At 40.8% G+C, this 22,383-nt stretch overlaps 1 long non-coding RNA gene across 2 annotated transcripts; it reads left to right on the forward strand.

Moving 5' to 3' along the window:
- The first annotated feature begins 12,129 nt into the window (after positions 1-12,129).
- LOC121067134 lies at positions 12,130-22,158 on the forward strand. 2 transcript variants are annotated; one of them, XR_005818131.1, is made up of 3 exons: positions 12,130-12,184; positions 20,234-20,973; positions 21,095-22,158. It is a non-coding gene; the product is annotated as an uncharacterized LOC121067134 (long non-coding RNA). The 2 variants fall into 2 exon arrangements; XR_005818132.1 differs by having other exon boundaries at positions 20,234-22,158.
- The last annotated feature ends 225 nt before the right edge of the window (positions 22,159-22,383 follow it).

Raw genomic sequence — 22,383 nt, forward strand, 5'->3', positions numbered from 1 at the left:
AAATATCACTTTGAGAGTTTCCTGAAAGAATTATCTGCAAATCAACCACATAGTTCTAATGAAAGTTTAGGATATGGAAGGAATTTTAGCAAGTGAAGAAAGAGCTTCAGTGAAGTGAAGAAAGCTCAGTGACAGAAGCAACACCTACAGACAGTGAGAGCAAAAAGAAAGTGAGCCAATACGTGCAAAAAGAACAGTGTCAGAGAGTTAAAGAGCTGAAGAAAGAGTGATATAGGGAAAAAGAATAACAGGAGCAGGAAAAGAAATGCGATTGGAGAATATAATTTTACTGTGGATTATTTATTTATGTGGAATCTTCCTAATGAGTAGTGAAAGATTACCCCAGGCTGGTTAAACCTTCTTAGACAAAGTACTTCTGAAGAACAGAGTGGCGAGAAAATTCATTTTGGACTTTTACAGAACATAATGGTAGAAATACCACTGAACTCTTCACCCTTGGAAATAAATGGTCTTTTCTTTGAAATTCTTTACCATCTTATTTGCTATCATCAACCACACTGTTTCCTGGGGTTCAGTCAAAACCAGAAAGTTTTCTGACTATTTCTATGGCACTGTAGGAGAATGCTGACAAAATTAATATTTGCTAAGAAATCTTTGAGTCAAAGCCAGTCTGTGCTGGTTTGCGATGCTTCTAGCACAACAGCATGGGGCAGAAATACTCAGTAGCTGGCTGGAGAGATGGATGGGAAATATACAGCTGTGTTATATGAAGACACGTGGAATTGAAATGCACCTCATGTACTTAAATACTGAACTACAAACAAACATAATTTCCTAAATGTGAAAACAGTCAGGTGATTTGCATCCACAAAGAGAATGAAACAGGTCCCTTGAATAGGATGGCTCTCTCCAGAGAGGAGCATAAATAAATACCTTTTTTACCTATCAGTAAATGGTATAGGGAGAAGGGAGCAACAACAAATCTTAAAGAAAAATGACAAAATATAAGAACAGCTACAGTAAAGCCTCAGATCTGGTGGTTGCAGGAATTGACAAACCTTTCTCATTCAAATCTGACCTCAAGGCAGAACATGAAAAATTGGCGAGAGCATTAATTGCAAGAAATCTGAGGGAGCTGACATCTGCCATGGCAAAAGAAAAAAAAATCACTTTGAAATATGCAGTGAATTTATGAGCAACTGAAAAAATATGTAATGAATCTTAGAAATATTCACAAAATAGGAGCTCAAAGATCACAGTTCTGTAACGTTATAGCCTTTTTATTTTTTAAATGCCCAAGTGTATTAAATATTTTACAATACAGTCAAAGGCACAATCTCTGCCCTGAAGAATTCAATCTAGATTTAGAACACAACTTAGAACCAAGGACTATTCCATAGAAAGGACTAGAAATGGTGATATCAGGCTATGCTGGTCAGGTGGTTGCTTGTTTACAAGCTTATGTGTGTCTCAGCGTTTTGTGAAATGTGTGTTCCTTGTTGGAAAAAGCATAGAATCATAGAATGTCCAAGTTGGAAGGGACCCCCAAGGATCATCAAGTCCAATTCCTGCACGTCAAAGATTAATTTTGAAGTAAGGTTTAAAGGAGAAGCTACTGGGATGAGTGAGAGAGAACAAAATATATCCTAAATTTATAAAAATAATCAGAGACTGTTGCTTCAAAATAATCATCTTGGAAGAAAATTCAGGAGCCCATTACTATAAAGAAAAAAGAACCATAATTAAAGATCAAAGCTTAATCTACCTTCAAGCCTCTCTGCTAGGTTAGTGACAATAGGAAAGAGGTTTACTTCCCAGTTTTTATGATGAGTTGATAGGTTTTTGTATAGCTTTGTTATAGCTAGCTTCCATTAAAAGATCAAATTCCTGTCCTAAAAAATTGTACAACCTAAATATTCCTTATTTAACTCCAATGGAAAGAGAAAATAAATCTGAAAAATAATAAAGACTGTTTGGGGTTATAACAACTAAACTAAAAATATTTTGTTGTCTGAAAGTTAATATTTTTTTTTCAGGATGTATCTTCTTTTAGCACAATAATATCTTGCTGTTATCATCTCCTTATATTCAATCTACCTCAAGTCTCCGTCAGCTGTATAGTGGAAGAAAATTACCACTCAAAAAAGATAAATGGAATGGATCTCCCTCAAGAAGCATATACAGACCATAACATTGTTTGCTGTTACCTGGCTGCCAAGACACAAAATATGACACTGCCACTTGGTAAACTTTTTAAGCCAGTAAGCAAAACCTGATCTATGAAAGCCCTTCCCCTACTCTCAATGGGCTGAGCTAATCACATAGGTGAGAGCTGCTCCTACACTGTGTATACCAGATTTTCAAACACAGCAACGGAGCTTCATCACGAAGAAGACCTCTTTCCTTCTGCCTCTCTTTGGCAGCAAACTGTTCTTGTGGTGGGGAAACTGCTTGCAACTCCTTGAGATGGGTTGTACAGGAGACATCTGACTGATGCACCAGGGTCCTCTTGTGATTGTTGCCTGAAGAAGAGAAACAAGTAACAAAAGGGGAGCGGGGAGAGGAGCAGAGCAGTTGTTTAGCACAAAATCAAGATACTAAGAACAAAATTAATCAAAGCTGTAAAGGATGTGAAGAATTAAAAATGTCTTAAATTGCTCATACTCCAATGACTAGGAGCCATTTAGTAAACAAGAGTTGGAATGGCTTATTTATGAGCATGAATGTGTCCTCATTGGTATTACTGAGACTTAGATGAGCGATTTGTATGACTGGAATGTTGAAATCACTGGGTATAATCTATATAGGAAAGATGAAGAGGGAAGAAAGAGTGGAAAATGACACTTCATGTCAAAAGTGGCACTACCTCTTTCCCAGTGCTGACAGGGTAGAAGTGATCAATATTGAAGGTTTATGGCTGAATATTTAACTGGCAGAGCGCAAAGCACCATCTGGGATGTGCTGCAAGTGACCATATCACAGAAGGAAAGCAGGTGCTCAGCTGCGTACCTGTCTATATGGCAGGAGGAATGAGAAGACGTGTTATCAGAGAGACTTCAGCCTGAATAACATATGATGAGGAACGTCTGCTGCCAATGTTAAAACTTTTCTAGAATCTAAAAAAGTTTTAGGTGAGAATTTCCAACATATTACTAGGTACAAAGTCGTGGTTAGATTCATGTAGATTCCTAGATTTGTTTGCACAGAGAACAAAGCCCAGTCAGCACTGATTATGTATTGCTTTAAATGGGTTGATTTCAGAGAGTTGGTAGCAATTAAGAACTGAATTAAACAGGAAAAAAAAAAAAAGAGTACCAGAATATAATGAATGTACATTGAAGTATGAACTGCAGAAAATAGATAAAGGAAACAAAAGTAAAAGAATACACAGATGTTTTATAATGGACCTCACCAGATCCAAGTAAATCAAGATGAATCAATTACAAAACTGAAAAGGCAATAAGACCTACCAAGGCTGTTAAGGTCAATAGGAAGAGAGACTTTTTTTAAGAAGGATATTAAAAGCAAATAAAATGAGAACAATATTGGCTTTGTACTAGCAGATGGGAATCACAGAACAAAGAATAATAATGCAGGCAAGACACCAGTGTAAAGTGCATAGCTCTGTTCTGTGTTTTGGAGGCAAAAAAAAAAAGTAGGAAAAAAAGGTAGGAATTTTATCATAAGTCAATGTTAAAGTACTTTCCATTCCACTGGTCACTCCAGAGAATTAAAAGGCAGTTACTAACAGCACACATTTCCAATTGAAAAGGTCCAGATGATTTTCATTGAAGAGTTTTAGAAAAACCTGGCAAAGAAATTCTCTGGACCATTAATGTTGATTTTCAATAAGAGTTGGAGCACCGGAAAAGCCCCAGAGGACAGGAGGAAAGCTAATGTTGTGCCAATATTTTAAAGGGGTAAATGAGATGACCTGGGCAATTATATACCTGTCAGTCTAACATTGATCCGAAGCAAAATGATGAAACAGCTGATATAAGACTCAATTAATAAAGAATTAAAGGAGGATAATATAATTAATGCTGATCAACATGAGTTTATGGAAAACAGATCTTGTCAAGCTTACTTGATGGCTTTTATTGATGAGATTACAAGTTTGAATGCTGGTGGTAATTGAGTTGATTTAAAATATTTAGACCTTTTTTAGCTCATTTTGATGACCATTTGATTGAGAAAACTGGAATGACAGAAAGTCAACACAGGCCATATTAAACTGGCAAAAAATGTAGCTGACTGGTGTGTCTCAAATTGTAAATTTAATTGGAAAACAACCACTGAATATGTCACTACCACCTTGTACTATATCCACAATTTTAATACTTTCTACACAAAAGAAAAAATGAAATTGTTAAGAATTTGTTGGGCAATGAAAAATAGGTCGAGTGGCACATAGTGAAGTCAACTAACTACTGTCTATGTAATTTGGTATGCTGAACACAAAGAAATATATCTGTCTCAGCAGAACAGAATGAAAAGTCATATAGCCAAGACCAGACAATGCAATTCAGAGGGAACCCATGGAAGACTTTGTCCCAGGAAACAGAACCAGAGAAAGGGCATCATGAGACCATGGCAGACACACAGTTGGACAGGACCTCTCATCATGAGGATGCAGGCAAAAACGTCCTGAGACTTTTTGCATTTGCTAATGGGACATTCACTACTAGGATATTGTGTTTTCTGCTGTCCAATTTTCTAAAAGAGGTTAAACAACTAAAATGGCTTTCAAGAAATGCTGTGAGTATGATGAAAGGACTGGAAAATGTACCTGGTAATCTATGACACAGAGAAACCAAGCTACTTAGTTTATCAGAAGGAAGCTTACCAGAAGGAAGAACCAGCTATTGAAAAATAAGTTTTAGACTAGAATCAAAATACAAATTTTTGATATTATATCTAATAGTGGATCCCTCAAATATATTAGATAACATTTTGTGCATTCCTCATTTTTAGAAAACTACATCAACTCTGGATCTGTGTTTCTCCCACAGTTTTAGTTCAATCAGAAATCAGTCCAAGGAATATTTGTCGCCTCTGGCAGGTGGTCAAGCAGGACAAACAAAGGGACTCCTTTTCACCTATAAAGCTATCTAAATGTTACATACAAACAAAATAAGGTTTATCATTCTCTCTGATCAGTTGTGTGAGTTACAAGTCCACTTAACGCTCTTAGGAAAACAGAAAGGTTTTCAAAAAAACAGAGTCCAGAAGAAACCGTTAGGCCTGCTGCATTCCTTCCACATTTCCCTCTTACATTTCACTCCTTGTGGAGTCCATTAATCTGCTTGGGCCATGAAATGTGACCACATTAGACATGACTGCGCTACCTCTGCATCCAGCATCCTCAGTTATCTGATGCCTGGGGGAAGCCAGCAGGCACTGGCTGGGGTGCAGTGGTGCCGACACAGGCATCTGGCAGGGCAGGCAAACGTTGGCTGGGAATCTGTGCATCCACACACCAGCAAGAACAGCTGCCTCTGATTTCGTGTCTTCTGTGTATATATGAACACAGTGCCCTCTTTTGACAGGTTGCAGTTTATAAAGAATATAAAAGTTCAGCTGTTACTGATAGCTACTCAAGCACTTCTGGCAGCTCAGATGGCGACAAGATCTCTCCACAAAGGCAATATGAAGGTTCCTTCTATTTTTCTATTTGACCATCCAGTTTTCTCTTCAAAGATGAACCTTTTTCCCCATCTCCCATAGGACTTTCTCAGTTTCTAAGACTGTAATCACACTTCTGTCACTGCTTCAGCATATAAGAAACTATCTTTTTTTTTTTTTTAAACATCAGGATTTTAATTTCACTAGTAATCAAAATGTTTTCTTAACATTAATATTAATATAAATTAATATTTTTGAAATTGATTATATTAAAGAAAAACTTAAGATATTGAAAACTTAATTTGTCAGTGGCTTATGGAAAAGGCAACTTTAAAGCATACTGATAGTTGAATGCTTAAAAACGTATTGTTAATGAAAATGTATCCATGCTTCCACAGCAGTGAAGCCATTAGGAAAAACAAAACAAGACAAAACAAAACAAAAACCGAACAACAGTGGTCACGAAGAATAATTTTACTTCCACATTGGCCAATTTTAAGAGTTAAAGGAAATTCCAGTGCTAGGAAAATGATTTCTCCCTTGTGCTACCTTGCCCAAGGCAAAATGAGAACACATTTATTTTCCAGATGAGGTATATGAGAAGCAGAATGTTTAAGTGACTTGCTAAAGGTTACACAAGTTTACAGGAGACGGATAACAAAAATCTGCTATGTGAATGTCCAAAGTACCTAACATATGAACATATGAAGTATTTCACATCTGCATGCTCAGGTCTACTGAAACATAGCATCAATAATACACATTTACAATGCTTTAACATCCACAAATGAGAAAGCATCGACTAAAAATAAAGTAGTAATAGCATTATTAGACTTTTTTTTTTTTTTTAAGTCAGATAGGCCAATAGAAGCAGAGAGAATTACAGCAGTAGTTCTACAAAGAGCAGTGGTAAGTTTACAGGATGACAATTTTGTCAACCTTGCTCTTGTGTGAAGCAGCACAACACAACAGGAGCCCTTCTCCTCCCTTTCCTCCTTTTTCCCATTCACCCACAAGACTGTGAAGCTGTCTAGGAATTCTCAGGGCTGTTGCAACCTTGCTGTCTCCCCAGTCTGGGAGGAGAACAGTTTCAGCAACCAGGATGCAGAGATAGCACTTGACTACTTTTGTTCTGTTGCTCCAGAGTAGTTTTTTGCCACCTGTAGTGTGTCAAATTTGATTGCTAGGATGGTCAAAGTTGCCCTTGGGCCCTGCCCTGCTGAGCTCTGCTCATACCTGATGGGAGCACCTCTCAAGGTACATTCAGTACTCCTCCTCATGTTTAATTTGCTGCTATTTTCTACTAGCATTCATATTGGAAGGTATGTGATGGCTGCTTTTTCTATAAAGTCAGTTTGTGACAGAGTGCTAGGAACAGACCATTCTCTTCTTCAATATAACAGCTTTCTGAGCTTCCCTCTCCTGTTCCCTTCACATTTTGAAAACTGGCTTATCCTTTGCCCGCACACAAGAAGTTAGGATGCTATTACTGCTACTTCATCTGCTTGTTAGCAATAATAGCATCCCCTGGAAAATTCCTCATCTGGTTAGCATTGCTAGGTAGAAATGATGCATCGCACCGTTCACAAAATCCAGTCACTCAGAATCACTACAAAAATTGGATATGTTAAATAAATGCATTGTCCTTATTAATTGTATTTCTTGTATCTCATCTAAGGTATGGATATCATCAAATAAGGAAGGTAAATCTAATTATTCTCATTCACACCAGTTCTGGTGACCAAATAGTTCTGTGCAGAGGGAAAAGGCAGCTTGTTTTTCTTTCCAGTAACCAGAGTGCATGACATGACCTCAGACGTCCACCATCAGTTGGTAAGAATAATGGGTTTTCCAAACTGGATCCAAGCACTTTTTCCACTTTGCAGCAGCTGGGGTATATCACTAGGCTTCCCATTTCTGTTTTTCATTTCATTCATGAAACGATACTCTCTGGCTATTTGTTGTCTGGTGACTTTGACAAGTCTTAAATTCATGTCTAAAAGGGATAATACTGGTTTTCTCATTCAGTTAAAACAAAGCCTTGCTTAAAAAATGTACACATTTAAACCCAATCTTAATGTTTCAAATAGCATTATTTTCAGTAGCAACTGCTTCTTAGTTAAATGGCTTTCAGGCATCAGACTATTATATGACAGACGATTTTGTCACTATGCAAAATGTGAAACCTGTAATCAACTTGTTATGGCATTTCACAAAAGTATGTGACAGTAAAATAAGTAAACTGTCATTTGGGCAATCAAGTCTTGAAATCCTGCAGGAGGAAGAAAAAAAGTACCTGACACTCAATCTTCATGGTAAGGATGAGGTTCAAAAAATAATTTAATACTGCTATAGTCTTACAGGTCTGAATAGAATTCTTATTGCAGTGTTCTTAAGCCTACAATAATTTTGCATTATGTTTTAATCATGTATTTCCCCCCCAGTTGACTTCCCCCCCCAGATAATATGTATGCACATCACACAGCAAGGTCTGCTCCGTTAACAAGATGTTAGTTAAACTGAAACAATATTTTCCCTTTACTATTGATGATGACAACATTACCAATTGCCAAGCAGTCTAGGACTGGTTTGATATTAGGGTGGCTAGAGCAGACAGGAGCCTCTGCTGATTGCCCAGCAGCCCTGGTGGCAGGCTGTGCCGCCGGGGTGCTGGTGGTGGGGAAGGACACACCGCCACACGGGGGGAATGCTGAGCATGAAGCGTCACCAAACCTGTGCTGTGCTGGTGTCACCAGGGTTCACATCCAAATTTTGTTACAGGAAAGGGATAAAGCTGTGGTTCATGAGTCACTTGAGGCCCTAGAGGCCAGCTCGTTTGGCCTGTGGCTTGTTCTGGGAAGTCTTAGCTCTCCCCGGTGGCTATGGGCTTGATGTAGTGCTGGCAGCTGGGCTCCTCGGTCCCCCAAGTGCTCCCTCAGGCTCAGGGAAGGAACAGGCTAGGGACAGATTTACAGCCTACAGACTTACAGTAAGGCCTGTCCTGTCACTGGACAGGCACTGTGGGAGGCATGGACTGTCTGCCACTATGCCACTGTAAGGCGTGTTCCCCACTCACCCCAAAAGGGCAGATGCTGGGCATATACAGGCACTATAAATAAGCTCCTATATCTGGGACCATAAAATATGTCTGAATCCTTATGTTTCCAGTCATTAGTGATGGTCACAAATTTTGGAAATTATATATTCCCAGAGAGAAGTTGTAGAAATAAGAATAAAATGACACTTGATTATGAGTGAAGGGAAACAAACAAACAAAAAATTTTGTCCCCCCCCCCCCCCCCCTTTTTTTTTTTTCCTTTGTGGACTCTTTAAAGTACAAAGCCACTGGTGAAACCACTAAAGTCTGCAAGTTAATATTTTGCATGGAATAAACTTCAGTGAAGAGCACAGCACAGCCTGACTTCTCAGAAAATTGGTCTTGTTTTGACAAAGTTATGAACATTTGGAATTACTCACTAAGCACACACACAGCAGGCCTTTTGTTAAGTCTAACTGGGAACCTACAAAACAATATTACTGTATGTGCACAGCTGATCTTGCTGTGTGCTGGAGCTGTTGGGACCCAAGAACAGGCTTAGCCTGGCCTGGGAAGGGCCCTGGACACTTGACCTAAAGACAGCTGAATCCAGTTTTCCCATGGCTCACAGAAAGTGCTCCGGGAGCAGTATGCTACACATTCAGGGGTAGTGCTTTACTCATCCTTCCCCTGCCTGCTCTACATCATCTTACCATAGGTGTTTGTTGTTGTTGTTGTCGTTTCCCCAATATATAATTTGTAGCTTCTCTAATTGCACAGAGCAAGCAAAGGCAAGCCCACAGCAAGCCCAGCTGTGGCAAACCTGTTGGTGATGAGGTTAGAGAGAGGAGGAATCCTCTCTGGCACCTCAACAACTGCTTATAGCTGAAGGCCCTCACACAGTTTTGTTCGCACTTCATCTGCCTCTGCTGAGACCTTATTCTGCTCTTTGGAGTGTCCTTACCGAGCAGCTCTGGTCCAAAGCAGAGGCAAGACAAATGCAGTCCATATCCATGAGGGTGGGACAGAATGAAAAAGCCTCCCCCACTCCCAGTGAAAATTGGGGCACTATAGCAGAAAGTGCTGAGAAAGAGACAAGGATCGGGGAGCTCTGAGAAGATATAGGAGTCCATGGAGATCATCCTTTTGGACTCCATCAATACCACCCATATTTTCCTTAGGAAGCCTCCCATGGTAACAAACAACCAGATCAGTTGTAGACACATACAGCACTAGCTTCTTCTCAAGGGCCCAAGTGAGTAGAACTTCCCCTTCTGTTAACTTCCCAGTGCCCAGTCTTAGACAACCAGATACATTGTTCTTGCCACTTTGCCAGTTTTAAAAGGAGTCACCGGCTCCAGATGAAAGTGTTTCCCATTGTATTTATTTATTTATTTTGCCACCCTGACTTCTCGGTGGGGTAGGATTCACTATATTAAAGGGGACTACTACACAGAAGATAGCATACTGGTGATGAAACAGAGGTAATTACACAGCAACTGCAGATGCTACTGCTACATCTTGTCTAGTTCAAATCTAAAGTTCAAACAGCCATAATACCAGCTAACATCTGCACACAAATGCCATTTCTGTAATTAAAACAAACACACAAAACCCCACATGAATGGCATGCTGAAGAAGTCAGGAAAGACTATTTGAATCTGTAGGTACCTTAATTATTTTCTGCCACTTGCTGGACATTGCTGTTTCTGAACCTCAACATCTCTACAGTTCCCTTTGTTCTGAGATGCAGCTCCCCCTAGCTGCTGCCTCCTGAGGTCCCAAAGTGAGCTCATTCATTGTGCTGGGAACTCTGCATGACCAGCAATTTGGCAGGTCAATAGTTTCTGGTAGCACAGAAGCTGACAATCAGAAGGATGTTGTTATGGAGCAGAGGACAACCAGTGTCACCTTTATGTGCGTTTTGCTCCCCCTTGGAGGGCTCATTATGTTGTATGGTATTTTAGGAGTCATAACTGCATATTTGACAGGCTGCTAGTTATTTTGACAAGCCTGCTTGGAAAGTGAGAGGCAAACTACCTGGAGCTCTATGTTTCCAGAGAGCTTCCAGTTCCACATATTTGTGCTGCAAATGAACACCCACATTTGATCAAAATGCCTCACGATGTTCCTCCAGTTCGTATTTGTTGATGTCACTGCTAAAACTGCATCCGCTGATGGGCAGCTCAGCAAAAAAGTGACCTGGTCCGAATGCAATGTCAAGGCTGCTGCTGATGACACAGCAAGTAAAGGGCTTTGGAGGCTGATTGACACTCCAGAATTTGACATAACATACCCCACCAACTTTACGTGCTCTGGGTGGTTTTGATAGCAGAGGAAGGCTGAACCATACCAGTCGGTGCAAACGTTCTTTGTCATAATGGTGAGCTGAACCAGTTTCCTGAAACCAGTCAATATTTTCTTTTTTACTAAATCTGCCCGTCTTGTCCATCTTTTCTTGCCCTCACCCTGCAGCTCCCGGCTTCTGGTCCGGATCTCTTCCAGCCCCCCAAATCAGCCCCTCCAGACCTTCCCCCTCCTCCACGTTCAGCTTTGGGTGGCAGGGCGACCACCTCCTCCCCGGAGCTCTCCCCGGTGCCGGCGGCAGCAGCAGCGGAGACCGGGCCGGCGGCTTCCCCCTGCACCTCCTGCCGGGCCCGGCAGGCGGCAGCAGCGCGCCCCGCGCCGCCGCGGGGCTGTGGCCGCGCCGGCTCCGCTCCGCGCCCGCGGGCTGAGGGCTCCGCGCTGAGCCCCGCGCCGTGCCCCGCTGCCTGCGTCCGGCTCCGCGCCTGCGGAGGAGCCCCGGGAGGGTGGGCGCGGAGGGGCGTCCTGCCGAGACAAAGGGGTCGGGGGGTTGTGAAGGCGCCACCGCCGCGCTGGAAGACAAAGCGGCAGAGCCGCTCCTCCCGCGGGGGACCCCCGAGGCGAGGGGTGTCCGCTGCTGGGCTGCCACCGGGAGGGCTGGGGAGGAGGAGGGTGGGTGGTGGGTGGAGGAGCGCCTCCGCCGCGGGCAGGAGGGAAGCCGCTCTCCGAGCGTGAACTGAGCTCAGCGCCGCCGCCTGCCTCGCCTCGCCTCGCCTCCCCGTCCCTCCCTCCCTCCATCCCTCCTCCCCCCCCCCGCCCCCCCCTCCCGCCGCAGCCGGCTGCGAGCCCGGCTGCTTCGCGAGCGGAGTTGAAGGGGGGCAAACTTCGCAGCCCAGATGCCTCTGGGGCTGCGCGGCAGAACGCGGCTGCTCCCGCAGGCACCTGCCACCGCCCTCCCCACGGCGCCGCCGCCCTCCGCGGGGGCGGCCGGCCCCGCTGCCGGCGGCCGCCGAGGCGGCGGGGGCTGCTGCGGCCGCGGCTAGGGGCGGGCGGGCAGCGGCGGCGGCGGGCGCGCCCCCATGCGGGTCCCGGGCCGGGGCGCGCCGGCGGCAGGCGGGAGCCGGGCGGCGGCCGGGCGGTGCTCTCCCGCCGCCTGAGCGGGCGCGGAGCGGCGCGGGACGGCGGCGCGGGGTGCCGGGAGCCATGGGCTATTGCAGCGGCCGCTGCACGCTGGTGGCGGTGTGCGGCGCGCAGCTGGTGAGTGGCGGCGGCGGCCGGCGGTGGTGTGGGGGGAAAAAGAGGGGGCGGAGGGGGGTGTTTTGGGGAGCCCCCGCAGCCCCCTGCGGTTTGCGGGAGGCGGGGGCGGCGTTACAGGTAGTTCTGCGGGAGCCGCGCCAGGGCGGCTGCGGTGGACGCGCGGCGGAGTTGGTAAACTCGGGCAGTTTCGCCGAGCCTCGGCTCAACTTGGTACCCGGCTTCCCGTGGCGAGCTGGTGTTCGGCTGGCGTTATGTAAAGCAGGGACGCGGCCCTGGCAGGGGCGATGCGGAGCCGGTGAACAGTTTGCCGTACAGGTGTGTGTGGGGGTGAAGTTGTTATGTCTGCGCTCTTCTGCAGATGTGTATTTTTTATTTTATTTTTGTCTTTCAGACCTACTTGCCAGCGTTTGTTAATGTTTTATCATTGTGTTGTTGCGGAACTAAAACGATTATGTGTTTATGCTTGCATATATAGGGGACATGTGGCATCACTTGTAAGCTCAGCTACTAAGCGAAACTAGACTGAGTTTAGAAAGTAGGCGCTGAGGTACAATAACAAAGAAACTGCCTAAAAATAGATCTGCTTTGCAAGACAGTTAGTCTGTGTGCAATTGTATTGAGGCACTTTAAAAGTCACTGTCTTTAAAAGTTAGTAAACTAAAGAAATGGCTCCTCCTGTAATATGTACCTGGATCACTGTCAGCAAGTCTGGTACATGATGTATGGAATTCCTGTGGACTTGGTTGCAGTGACACATGGCTAAAGACCTGTCAATGGAATACGCCCCATTTCTTATTTTCATTAGACCAAGTGCTCATGTGCTGGCAGAACAGGTGCAGAAGGCACCTTTGTTAAACAGTTAACCTTAGAGAGGGAAGGAAATAATTCACGTTACTCCATTCCTCTACCTTGTAGTGAATAGTTTAGCTGAGAAAGTGTTAGTCGGTATCAATAGCAACCAGCATTGTCGCCAATTCTTCTCCTGCAGACAGGTACTAAGAGAACTACAGAAGAAAAAAACAGTAGGTTTCAGGGACCAAAATCAGTAGAACAGTGCATAGAAAGAAGATGATGTGTTAGCAGATCAGAAACTCAAAATGCCTGTGGTCTTTCCATGGGTTGTAACCAACCCTTAATCCTTTTATATTCTGGAAAGCACTTTATTTGTATATACTGTTCCCCAAATAAGTTATTTGATTCTTTGTAGCTGGATGTATCTTATCAGGTGTAATTTATTCATGCACACTCCAAAAAAAAAAAAAAGAATCTGGAATAGAAGTATTGAATCTTGAGTGAAATGGTAGGAATGTAACCCTTTCCAGAAATTTAGAAACGTAAAATTAATCACTGACATTCTTTAGAACCATTTAAGTTTTAGAAGCATACTTTTCATATTTTGTTGCAAAGGAAAGGAAAATGGTTTCAATTGTACCTTGTATGGATAAAAGATTGTTTTTTAAAACACCATCAGCAACGAGGAGATTATGATGACTCTGGAATGTGCTAAGATTTTAAAATGTTATTGTTTTGAAAGTCTGTGAAGGAAAACATATTTGCTAACTCATGGTGACAAAAATGAGTACAAAACTCATAGTAAAAACATAAACAGAAATGCTCCATAGGAATGTATCAGCAGGTGGATGAGCAGGTAAGTTGAAGTGGAATTGCAGCATTACTGTAAATTTTTTAAAACTTGTTGTGAACTACAGTATCATATACATGTATACGTAGGTAAATATTGCATTCTGGAGTAGCTTAAGCAAACCTCTAACACAAATGTATTTTCATAAACTGAAAACAAACTTGGAAATGTTTCCTGAGCATGAAAAGGACATGCTAGCAGCAACACAAATCTCTCAATCACATTTGGCCTGTGTAATGGCATGTAGATAGGTTCAAAGCAGAAATAATAATTTACATGAGAAAAAAAGTAGTTGGGAATGGAAAAAATGACCTCTTTGCACTTATATTAACATCACTTGTCAAATTTCTTCACGTGTCATATACCATCAGGTGGGAATAGGTCATGAGTTTTAAGTTGAGGAGATTTACCTCCCCTAGGTAGGCCTGTGGTTGGAGCAGTTGTCACTACTTTTCAGGTAAAGGCCACTTAAAGGAGCAAATTCTGTCAAGAATCACCCTGGAATTATCAGCCACGTTAATACAGATGCAAATCAAAAACAAAGGATGATGAAGTCATCTGGCCTGGTTAGGTGGGGATTTGTCGGGGGGAGCATTTCTGCAGTGATAACTATATATAAGTTAAAAAAAAAAAAAAAAAAGCTCTTCTAACATGAAGATCTGTTATTACTAATACCTGGATCTCAGTTTTAAAATGATGATTGGAAGGAGAAAATACTGTTTCAAGAGAGAGAAAAAGTTTGTATAAAGAAAGGTTTCTTCCATTTTTTATGAAAAGATTTTCTTGCATTTCTGCAGAGCTAGGGTGTGGTGATCTGAATGGTCTTTGTAGCTCTGTACATTGGGCCTCTGTACACTGTACAATTCATTGTTGTATTGAGGGATACTGCAGTTCATTAGCAAAGTTGTTGCATATCATATTTATAGATGATGTAGTTGTCCACAAATAGACAAAAAGGAGTAGCTGGTTGAAAGACTAGTTCAGGAGTAGAGCTACATCAACTTAAGGGATCCCCTGCACAAGCAAAATTGTTTTCATAAATGCATTTTAAATGTTCATAGCTGAGGCAACATACTGTACCATCAGATTACCAGAAAGCTCAAGGAATGTTTCTGCTCTCAAGGGCATACTGATCATTGCTCCCCTGCTTATTAACATACATATACCTTCCTATTTGTGCTCTCATTTGTACTATGGAAAACAACCTTTGACAGCTCATTTTCCTCTGCATTTGGAGCCAATGAGAAGAATTAACAGCAAGTAAGAGCTAATTTTGCTGATGTTGGGAACAAGACATTGCTTTCTGTATACAGAGTTAATTATCTTAAAATATCTTTTCACTTTTTAAAGATGCTAATTTGGTCTCTCTTGTCCTTTGTCCTTCTGAAGAGAACCCTGGGCATAGGGGCTCTGCTATTTTTTGTCCTGTGTCAGCCAGCCTGGTTGCATTGAATGAATCTTCTGTTGTTGCATTTTGACCTTTATACCTCCTTATTTTTGGGTTTCTCCTTTTCTATTAATAGCTTACATCAGTAACACTAATATCTTGTTGTTTAGACTTTTTAATAGCAAGAGCGGCAAAGGTGAACCAGCTGTGATTGTTCAGTTCAGGCTTCAAAAACCCCATGGAAGCCAGTTAAAAACTTATGTCCTCTGCTTCTGCTTGGGAAAACTCAGAGCAGTGGCAAAACAGGGAAAAGTGCTGCATGTTTGCAACTTACAAGCTTTCTCCCCAAGTGGAATGATGAGAAAGAGTATCACTTCCTGAGGAAACTTAAGTCTTCATAAATCGTCTTTGTCTGATGGATAGAAACAATAAGATCTCCATACTCCCAGGACTAATTAGATGACAGGTAATTCAGCCTTTGCAGTTGCTCAGCTTCCATCTGCATATATTTATATCATTATTTTTTGTACGTTTTGCCTCTTAGTCTCTCTCTTCTTTTTCTTTTAAAGTAAATTATAATACAGTTCAGGTACTTTAGCAGAGTTTTAAGACATAAAATTTGTAAACAAGCTGCATGCGTATATATCAAGGCACAGCTAGTGATTCCAAGGGATTCGGTCTGATGCTCTAAAGGAGTGTGTATTGTAACAGGCACAAATTAATGAATTTCTGAAAATTGATGCCTTCCACAGACATAGATTTAGAAAGTTAGAAATCTCTTCTTGCTCACCAACAGACTGGGGCATAAGCACACCTGACACCAAACCTGATAGCATCTCTCTGTGGCCTCTTCTAGATACAATTCTTGCTGAAGCCACTGTCTGAGGTGCATCATGGCTAAGCAGAACAACAAAGGCCCCAATTTTGGTTGCTTTTGTTATCATAGGCCCCAACCTTTATCTTTGCTTTGAGCTAATGAAAAAATTATCAAAAGTCTAACAGGTTGTATGAAAATTTACTTGCTTCATACTTTTCGACAAATAAATAATGTTAATTCAGTATTCAAATACTTTATTTCAAAAACTGTATAATCTGTGGTGATTTCTGTGCTTATCTGTGAAACCAATATCCATAACCACGTATTTAGTTACCTTGTTGCACACGAAGGGCCATGTTTGATCTTCTTTGATCAGGTTTTAAACACGAGTAGCAAATACCCATGTGTTCATTTTTTCTGTCACGGGCAGAATATTTGTAGGACGTTCTGAATCATCTTTTATTTTTTTTTTCAGTGTTGCCAATTTTTGTTAGTTTACATTCTTCATGTTTGAAATACAGTTCAAACTCTTCAGGATTGGTGAACTTGGCAGGTTTTCATCTATTTCACAAATCTATCTACAGAGTTTGGCACTAATTTATACCGTGAATATTGCTTGGGGAAAAAAACTCATATTTTAACAGTTTGCAGATTGAATTGTCTCTGGACCTTCCGGGAGTGAGGTTTGCCAGATTAGAGCTGAGGTCCCTCAGAGAGCAAAGTGAAGATATTCTTAGCAGAGACTCTCTAGTATTAACTACTCCACAGTTTTATGGAATAAAGAACTGGTGAGAAAGTACTCACCAGAGTACTTTACAATAGCATATCAAACCACATAACTAGTGTATGAAGCTTTTTTTTTTTTTTTTGGCTATGGAAATCATTAGTGAAACTTCTGGTGTTTGCTTCCAATTGCTGATGTTTCTGGGGAGGGTGTTCTTTTTTTTTTTTTTTTGTCTGTATTTTTTTTTCTTTTAATTGTGTTTCATTGTTTATGTTGCCAATGGTTTTCAATAGCAGCTTTAGAGAAAAATGTCTGCAATGGAAAATTTTGATGACATGTAAATGTTCCTACATTTTCTGCTAGCACTAGGGGAATTAAAGAAATGGGCTTCACAAATGGAATGGAAAGTGATGTAGTTATTCCTCTTAGCCTGCAGATCTGTAGGTTTATCAATCTAGAAAGAAATTAGAAAAAATTGGTTTCTGCTTTTTTGATAGTACTTATATTTAAGTCTCTGCCAGCCTTTGAAATTTTGACTCTCGACAACTTGTGTCTGTGCCTTCTTTAAAATTCTGCTTCTTGCTTTGTTTCAGTTTTGATAGGGAAGAAAGTGAAAGTCTTGGTTTCATTGTATCCAAAAACATTGTTTCCTTTTCATTGCTAGTAGAATCACTATCTCATGAATAGCAGATTTTCAGCAGAGGTATGTTTGAAAGCTATAATACTAAGGAGTCGATTTTGAGGTGTTGCTGGGAATATATAAAACAGGGACTTGCTCATGAATTCAGAGAGTGAACACTTTTTGTTGCTGTGAAAGGAATATGTAGCAACCTTTTTAGGTTTAAGTGAGACCTTGGTAGAAAAGTAAACAATCTTCTTCTATTCAGTTTTTGAGATAAAATACCAAAGATTCACAACCGAGCTGTTTATTTCTGATAACTTGAGGTCAAAACCAGTGATGCATACAAATAGTGGATGTCAGAGGTAACAGCACATTGTGTCATTTAATTTTAGTGGATTGACTTTCATTATGAAAGGTACAGTATGATTTTTTTTCATAGAAGTGTGAATGAGTAATAATAATTGTGAATAACAAATCATACACTTCCAGAAAAGCCAAGTACGTTGTTTTAAGTTACAGGGTAAAAGATTTCATAGCAAATCTGAATAGCAAATCTAATTCACTGCTTCTTGAAGCTGAACTCCTTTAGAGTTCAGTGAGCAGCCTAAGCATTCAGATACTGTGATGATGGGTAGGAGGGAAAGGTTTAAATAGATTGAGAGGAGTTGAATAGACTACCTGAATATAGGGACCTAGAATATCTAGCTAAGTTATAGCACTTGCATAGCCACGAGGCAAGTCTTTGGCAGTAGAAATTAATTTTGTATTGACGGAGGCTTGAGCTAGCAGCTTGAACAATGAGCAGCAGGATTTTTTTCTTTTTTAGTTTCTTTACAAAAAGCACTAAGTAAGCATCTTTTTAAAAGACACAGAAAAACTCTATAGTCATTCTGTAGTCAGTGGGGAGAAAACTATCATTCAGTAGTCAACAGACAGGAATATGTTCCATTGCAGAATTGTTGAAGGCAGAAACAACGTTTTGAGTGACTTTGTTGTCCTAGGCTGAACAGTGGCAATGCACACAGTTTAGGTGCAACATATACAGTTTGCAACAAGTGCTTGGTGATGTGGATGGGTTTGTTCCTGAAAGACTAAATCCTCTTGAGGTCTTCTCAGTGTCCTGGTGGATCTGATGGGAGTCTTCATGCATCCATTAGACATGGGTCTCAACATCTATTTTAACAGGAGCATGGTGCTTTGAGAAACTTCTTTGGTCTCAGGGATTGGTGAGATTCAGTCCACGTCTGCTCTGGAGCCTGATGTCTCTGCTCAGCGAACTACCTCGATAGCCCCAGATGCTCCAAATGGCCTTTGTAGTCCCATAGTTCCATTTGGTTTGAGAGATTATCCAAGGAGCACAATGCCAAAAGAGACAACTATACCCAATGACATTTCATGAGGAAAAGATGAGTCAGTGGATTCCTCTAAAGTTTGCTTATGTTTTTTGAATTTAAGTGGCATTTAGTTGAGAATGAGAATAGTGAATATTTTCATATTTAGATGGAGGGCAAGAATATTCATGGTCTGTCTAATTCAGGATAATCTTTTTAGGCTCAGTAAAGGGCTTAGTGTTCAGGAAATGGACTCCTTTAGGGGGCAGGTCAGAGTGCCTAAGGTAGTTTCCTACCTTTAAGTGCTCTTTAGAGTTGTTTCTTAAACAAAAGGGTCCTTCCGTTTAAGAAGGCTTTTTGGGGGGTGCAATAAGGAGAAATCATAGACCATAGTATGCTGTTTTTCCCTTCGCAGTCCTTATTATTTATGTTTTCCTCCCTCTTGCATTTTTACTAGTCATTTTACTGAGAACTTCCTAACTTTAAGGACTGTACATGATCTCCAGATTGAGAAATGCTGTTTTGGAAAGCCATTTCTCTCTCCGTTGACTAGAAGGAAACTAAGGAGCCTGGTTTCACCAGAGTTATGTCAGCTGCTGGGCACACTTCCATGAAGATCCCCTTTTATAACAAAACAAACAGAAAACCACAAGATACTGCTTTCCATTATTCTGTAACCACTCACTGATGCTAAAATCAATCTGATGAAACTAATTTATGCTCACTTTGTTTTTTAGGTAATTTTCTGTAGGCTTCCTACAGGAGAGAGGAAGACAGGAACCACTGTGTATAAGGTTATGATAATGAAGTGTAACAGCTGAAAACAATGTTTTTAAAGTATCAAATAGTTTATTGTCATCCAGATTGGTCTCCATTTATTTATTTATTTTATTGTAATGAGTGAAAGAGAGGGGCTGCTGAGTGCTATCTGACTTGTAAAGTAGAAGCACGGTAGCTAAAAGGATGTTTTCTTGCCACTGTGACAATAGACATTTCACAGTTTGCTTTTTTTTCTCCCCTCCGCCCAGATGTATATGTGCCAGCTGGATGGCATCTAAGAAATGTTTCAGCACGGTATTATTGCATAACCCTCTGATGGAAATGACATTCAGAGGAAAAATTACTGATATCTGTGTTCACTAAAAAGTAAACATGCATAGTTAATAGTTCTATTCACCACAGATCATACTTATGCATTTTTAATAAAAACTTGATTTTAATTCATACATAACTCATGAGAAATGTTTATCAGTTTAGGGCTCTACTGCCTCCTACTTAAATGTTTACGTACAGCTGGATACCTTGAAAATGTCTTTCATTTGAGGCTCAGATTTGTCTGTCGGACACAAACGTGTTTTTCTGCTGCCTAAGCAATGACGTAACATATATAAGAAATACTGATTATGCTACTGATTGCTAAAATCAGTAAAGTTCCTTTTATGTGACATAAATGAATCTCAGATTTTCCTATGCCATTTGTAGTAATAGCTTCTAACATGACTTTTTTTTTCTATTTTTTTTCTCAGTTGGGATTTTAGCCTGCATCTCAACTGGCAAGTCACCAGTTACATGGAACTGACAAGTTACCAGTTACATGAATGGGAATAGGAAAAGTCTATCATATCCTGCATTCATACCATAACAGATTGGGGTCTAGTTTCTTCACTCTTCTTTTCTTATGAAGGAATTCTCATTAGTAGAATTTTGTACAGAAAGCAGCATATGAAGTCGATTCTGTTATTTCTGAGAGATGTCAAAATGATGATGCTGGTCAAATGTTACATCACCTTTCTGAATGCAAAAATGCAAGACCATTTGCAGATGGCAGGAGAGAGATTCTTGCTGTCTCATTTAAGCATGTAATATGTGGGTTGTGAACCACCTTATGGAGGTGGCTGCCTCTTTCCATTGACTGTATTGGGTCGTTGAGTTGCTGCCCAGTTGGGGATGAAATGTCTGCCTTTATTCTGCATGCACCTTTGTTTATTTACCACATTACACAGTTAAACCTGCTCATCTTTGATGGTATCTTTCTATTAAGAAGAGAGGACAGACTGTGAAGCTGTTATCTAGGATTTAGGCAAAATACACATGGATGATGTGTAACGTTTCTTCTGGATGAATGGAAGTCATGTTAGAGGCCTGGAACAAGGGCCAGGGTGCTGCCCCTGCTCACCTTGAATAACATTTGCTGATTGATTCCATAGTAGTGAATGAAAATGGTTTCCAGAACAAGACTTGAGACCCTCTATCTCGTAATGCTAAGGTACTGGTTAATATTTATGTAACAAAACTTGACAGTCTTAGGAACTAATGTAATTCCCTTCCAGGTGACTCATACCATCAGTCAATTTACTAATTAAAAATTCCTTTAAACTTCTTCATAGGAGACTACTAATTGTCCCGCAACAAGTATATTCTTTTCACTTGAAGATAAAAAGCTTTTGTGAGGAAAAGAAGACAGATACTATGATGTCTCTTTACTACAATACATGGATCTTTGAAAAGTCATTCTTCAATAATTAAACAAAATGTAAAGTTTGCAAATTTTTGCCAAGGCCGACAACGGCCCAGCATTTTCCATTATTCTCTGGTCACAGTCTCTGTGGCAGGCTGTTCCATTACAAAGCACAGAAACAAAAGGAGAAAAGAGCTGGTTGTATGTCACTGCTGCCTTCACAAAGCTACAAATACATTAAACTGAAGATACTGCTCATTGTGTACTTGAGCCACCAGTGTCAAAGGTGCTGTGAGTACCACTGAATATCAGGCAGTCATATGTCATTACATCACTATTCAAATTGGAAGAGCAAATGACAGTAAAACAATTGAAAACACTAGCAGCTAAAAGAGTGAAAAAGAATAACATGCTTGCCTGAAAAAAAAAAAAAAGAATTTAAAATGTAGATTACATTTTTTTTCATTAGATAAAAGTTAATATTTCCTTTTTTTTTTTTTTTTTTTCTCTCCTTGAAGCCACTCCCATTCCATGCTCTTTAGGCCAGTTAGCTTTTATTTTATGACACTAGTAGCAGTCACAGACAGTGACAGCAGTTGGTAACATGCCAGATGATGGCACTGGTAGTGTTAACATAAGACATGGGCTTCAGTGTATCCTGAAAACAGTTCATTGTCTTTGATTTTATCAGACTGGCTTTTCTGAGTGTGGAGCTAGCAGTAAATTTGGTACTTGCAGAGGGAAAACCACAACAAACTGGAGTTGCATGCAGCATTCATCAATATACCCAGTGATGCGTGTTTCTCAGAATGTTTACAGGTCTGCTGTCTAGTACAATTTTTATTTATTTATTTATTTTAAATGAAAGCCATCACCCGGAGGCAGATACAAAAGAAAGTTGCTGGCTTCAACCACTGGAAGAGATGGTGTCTGTTCTGTATAGTGCTAAACTGTGCTTTTTGAGATGCATAATAAAAGTTATTTATGGGCACTGATAAAGTGGTATCTGTTGTATAATATCACAGATAGGCATAAGGACAATAACAAAAGGCAGCTGGTTTAGTAAGCTCTATTTGCTGCAGAAATGTGCTGTTCTCTGCGAATTGAAATAAAAAAGTGGAGGGAGAATGTTGCGGTTTTTGTGGATTCTGGCATTTGCAATCATTCTTGCTTTGTAGTGTGCTTACAAAGACAATTATGTGGGTCCCATGTCAGTAT

This window comes from Cygnus olor, chromosome 3 (assembly GCF_009769625.2).
Source record: "Cygnus olor isolate bCygOlo1 chromosome 3, bCygOlo1.pri.v2, whole genome shotgun sequence".
Lineage (NCBI taxonomy): Eukaryota > Metazoa > Chordata > Aves > Anseriformes > Anatidae > Cygnus > Cygnus olor.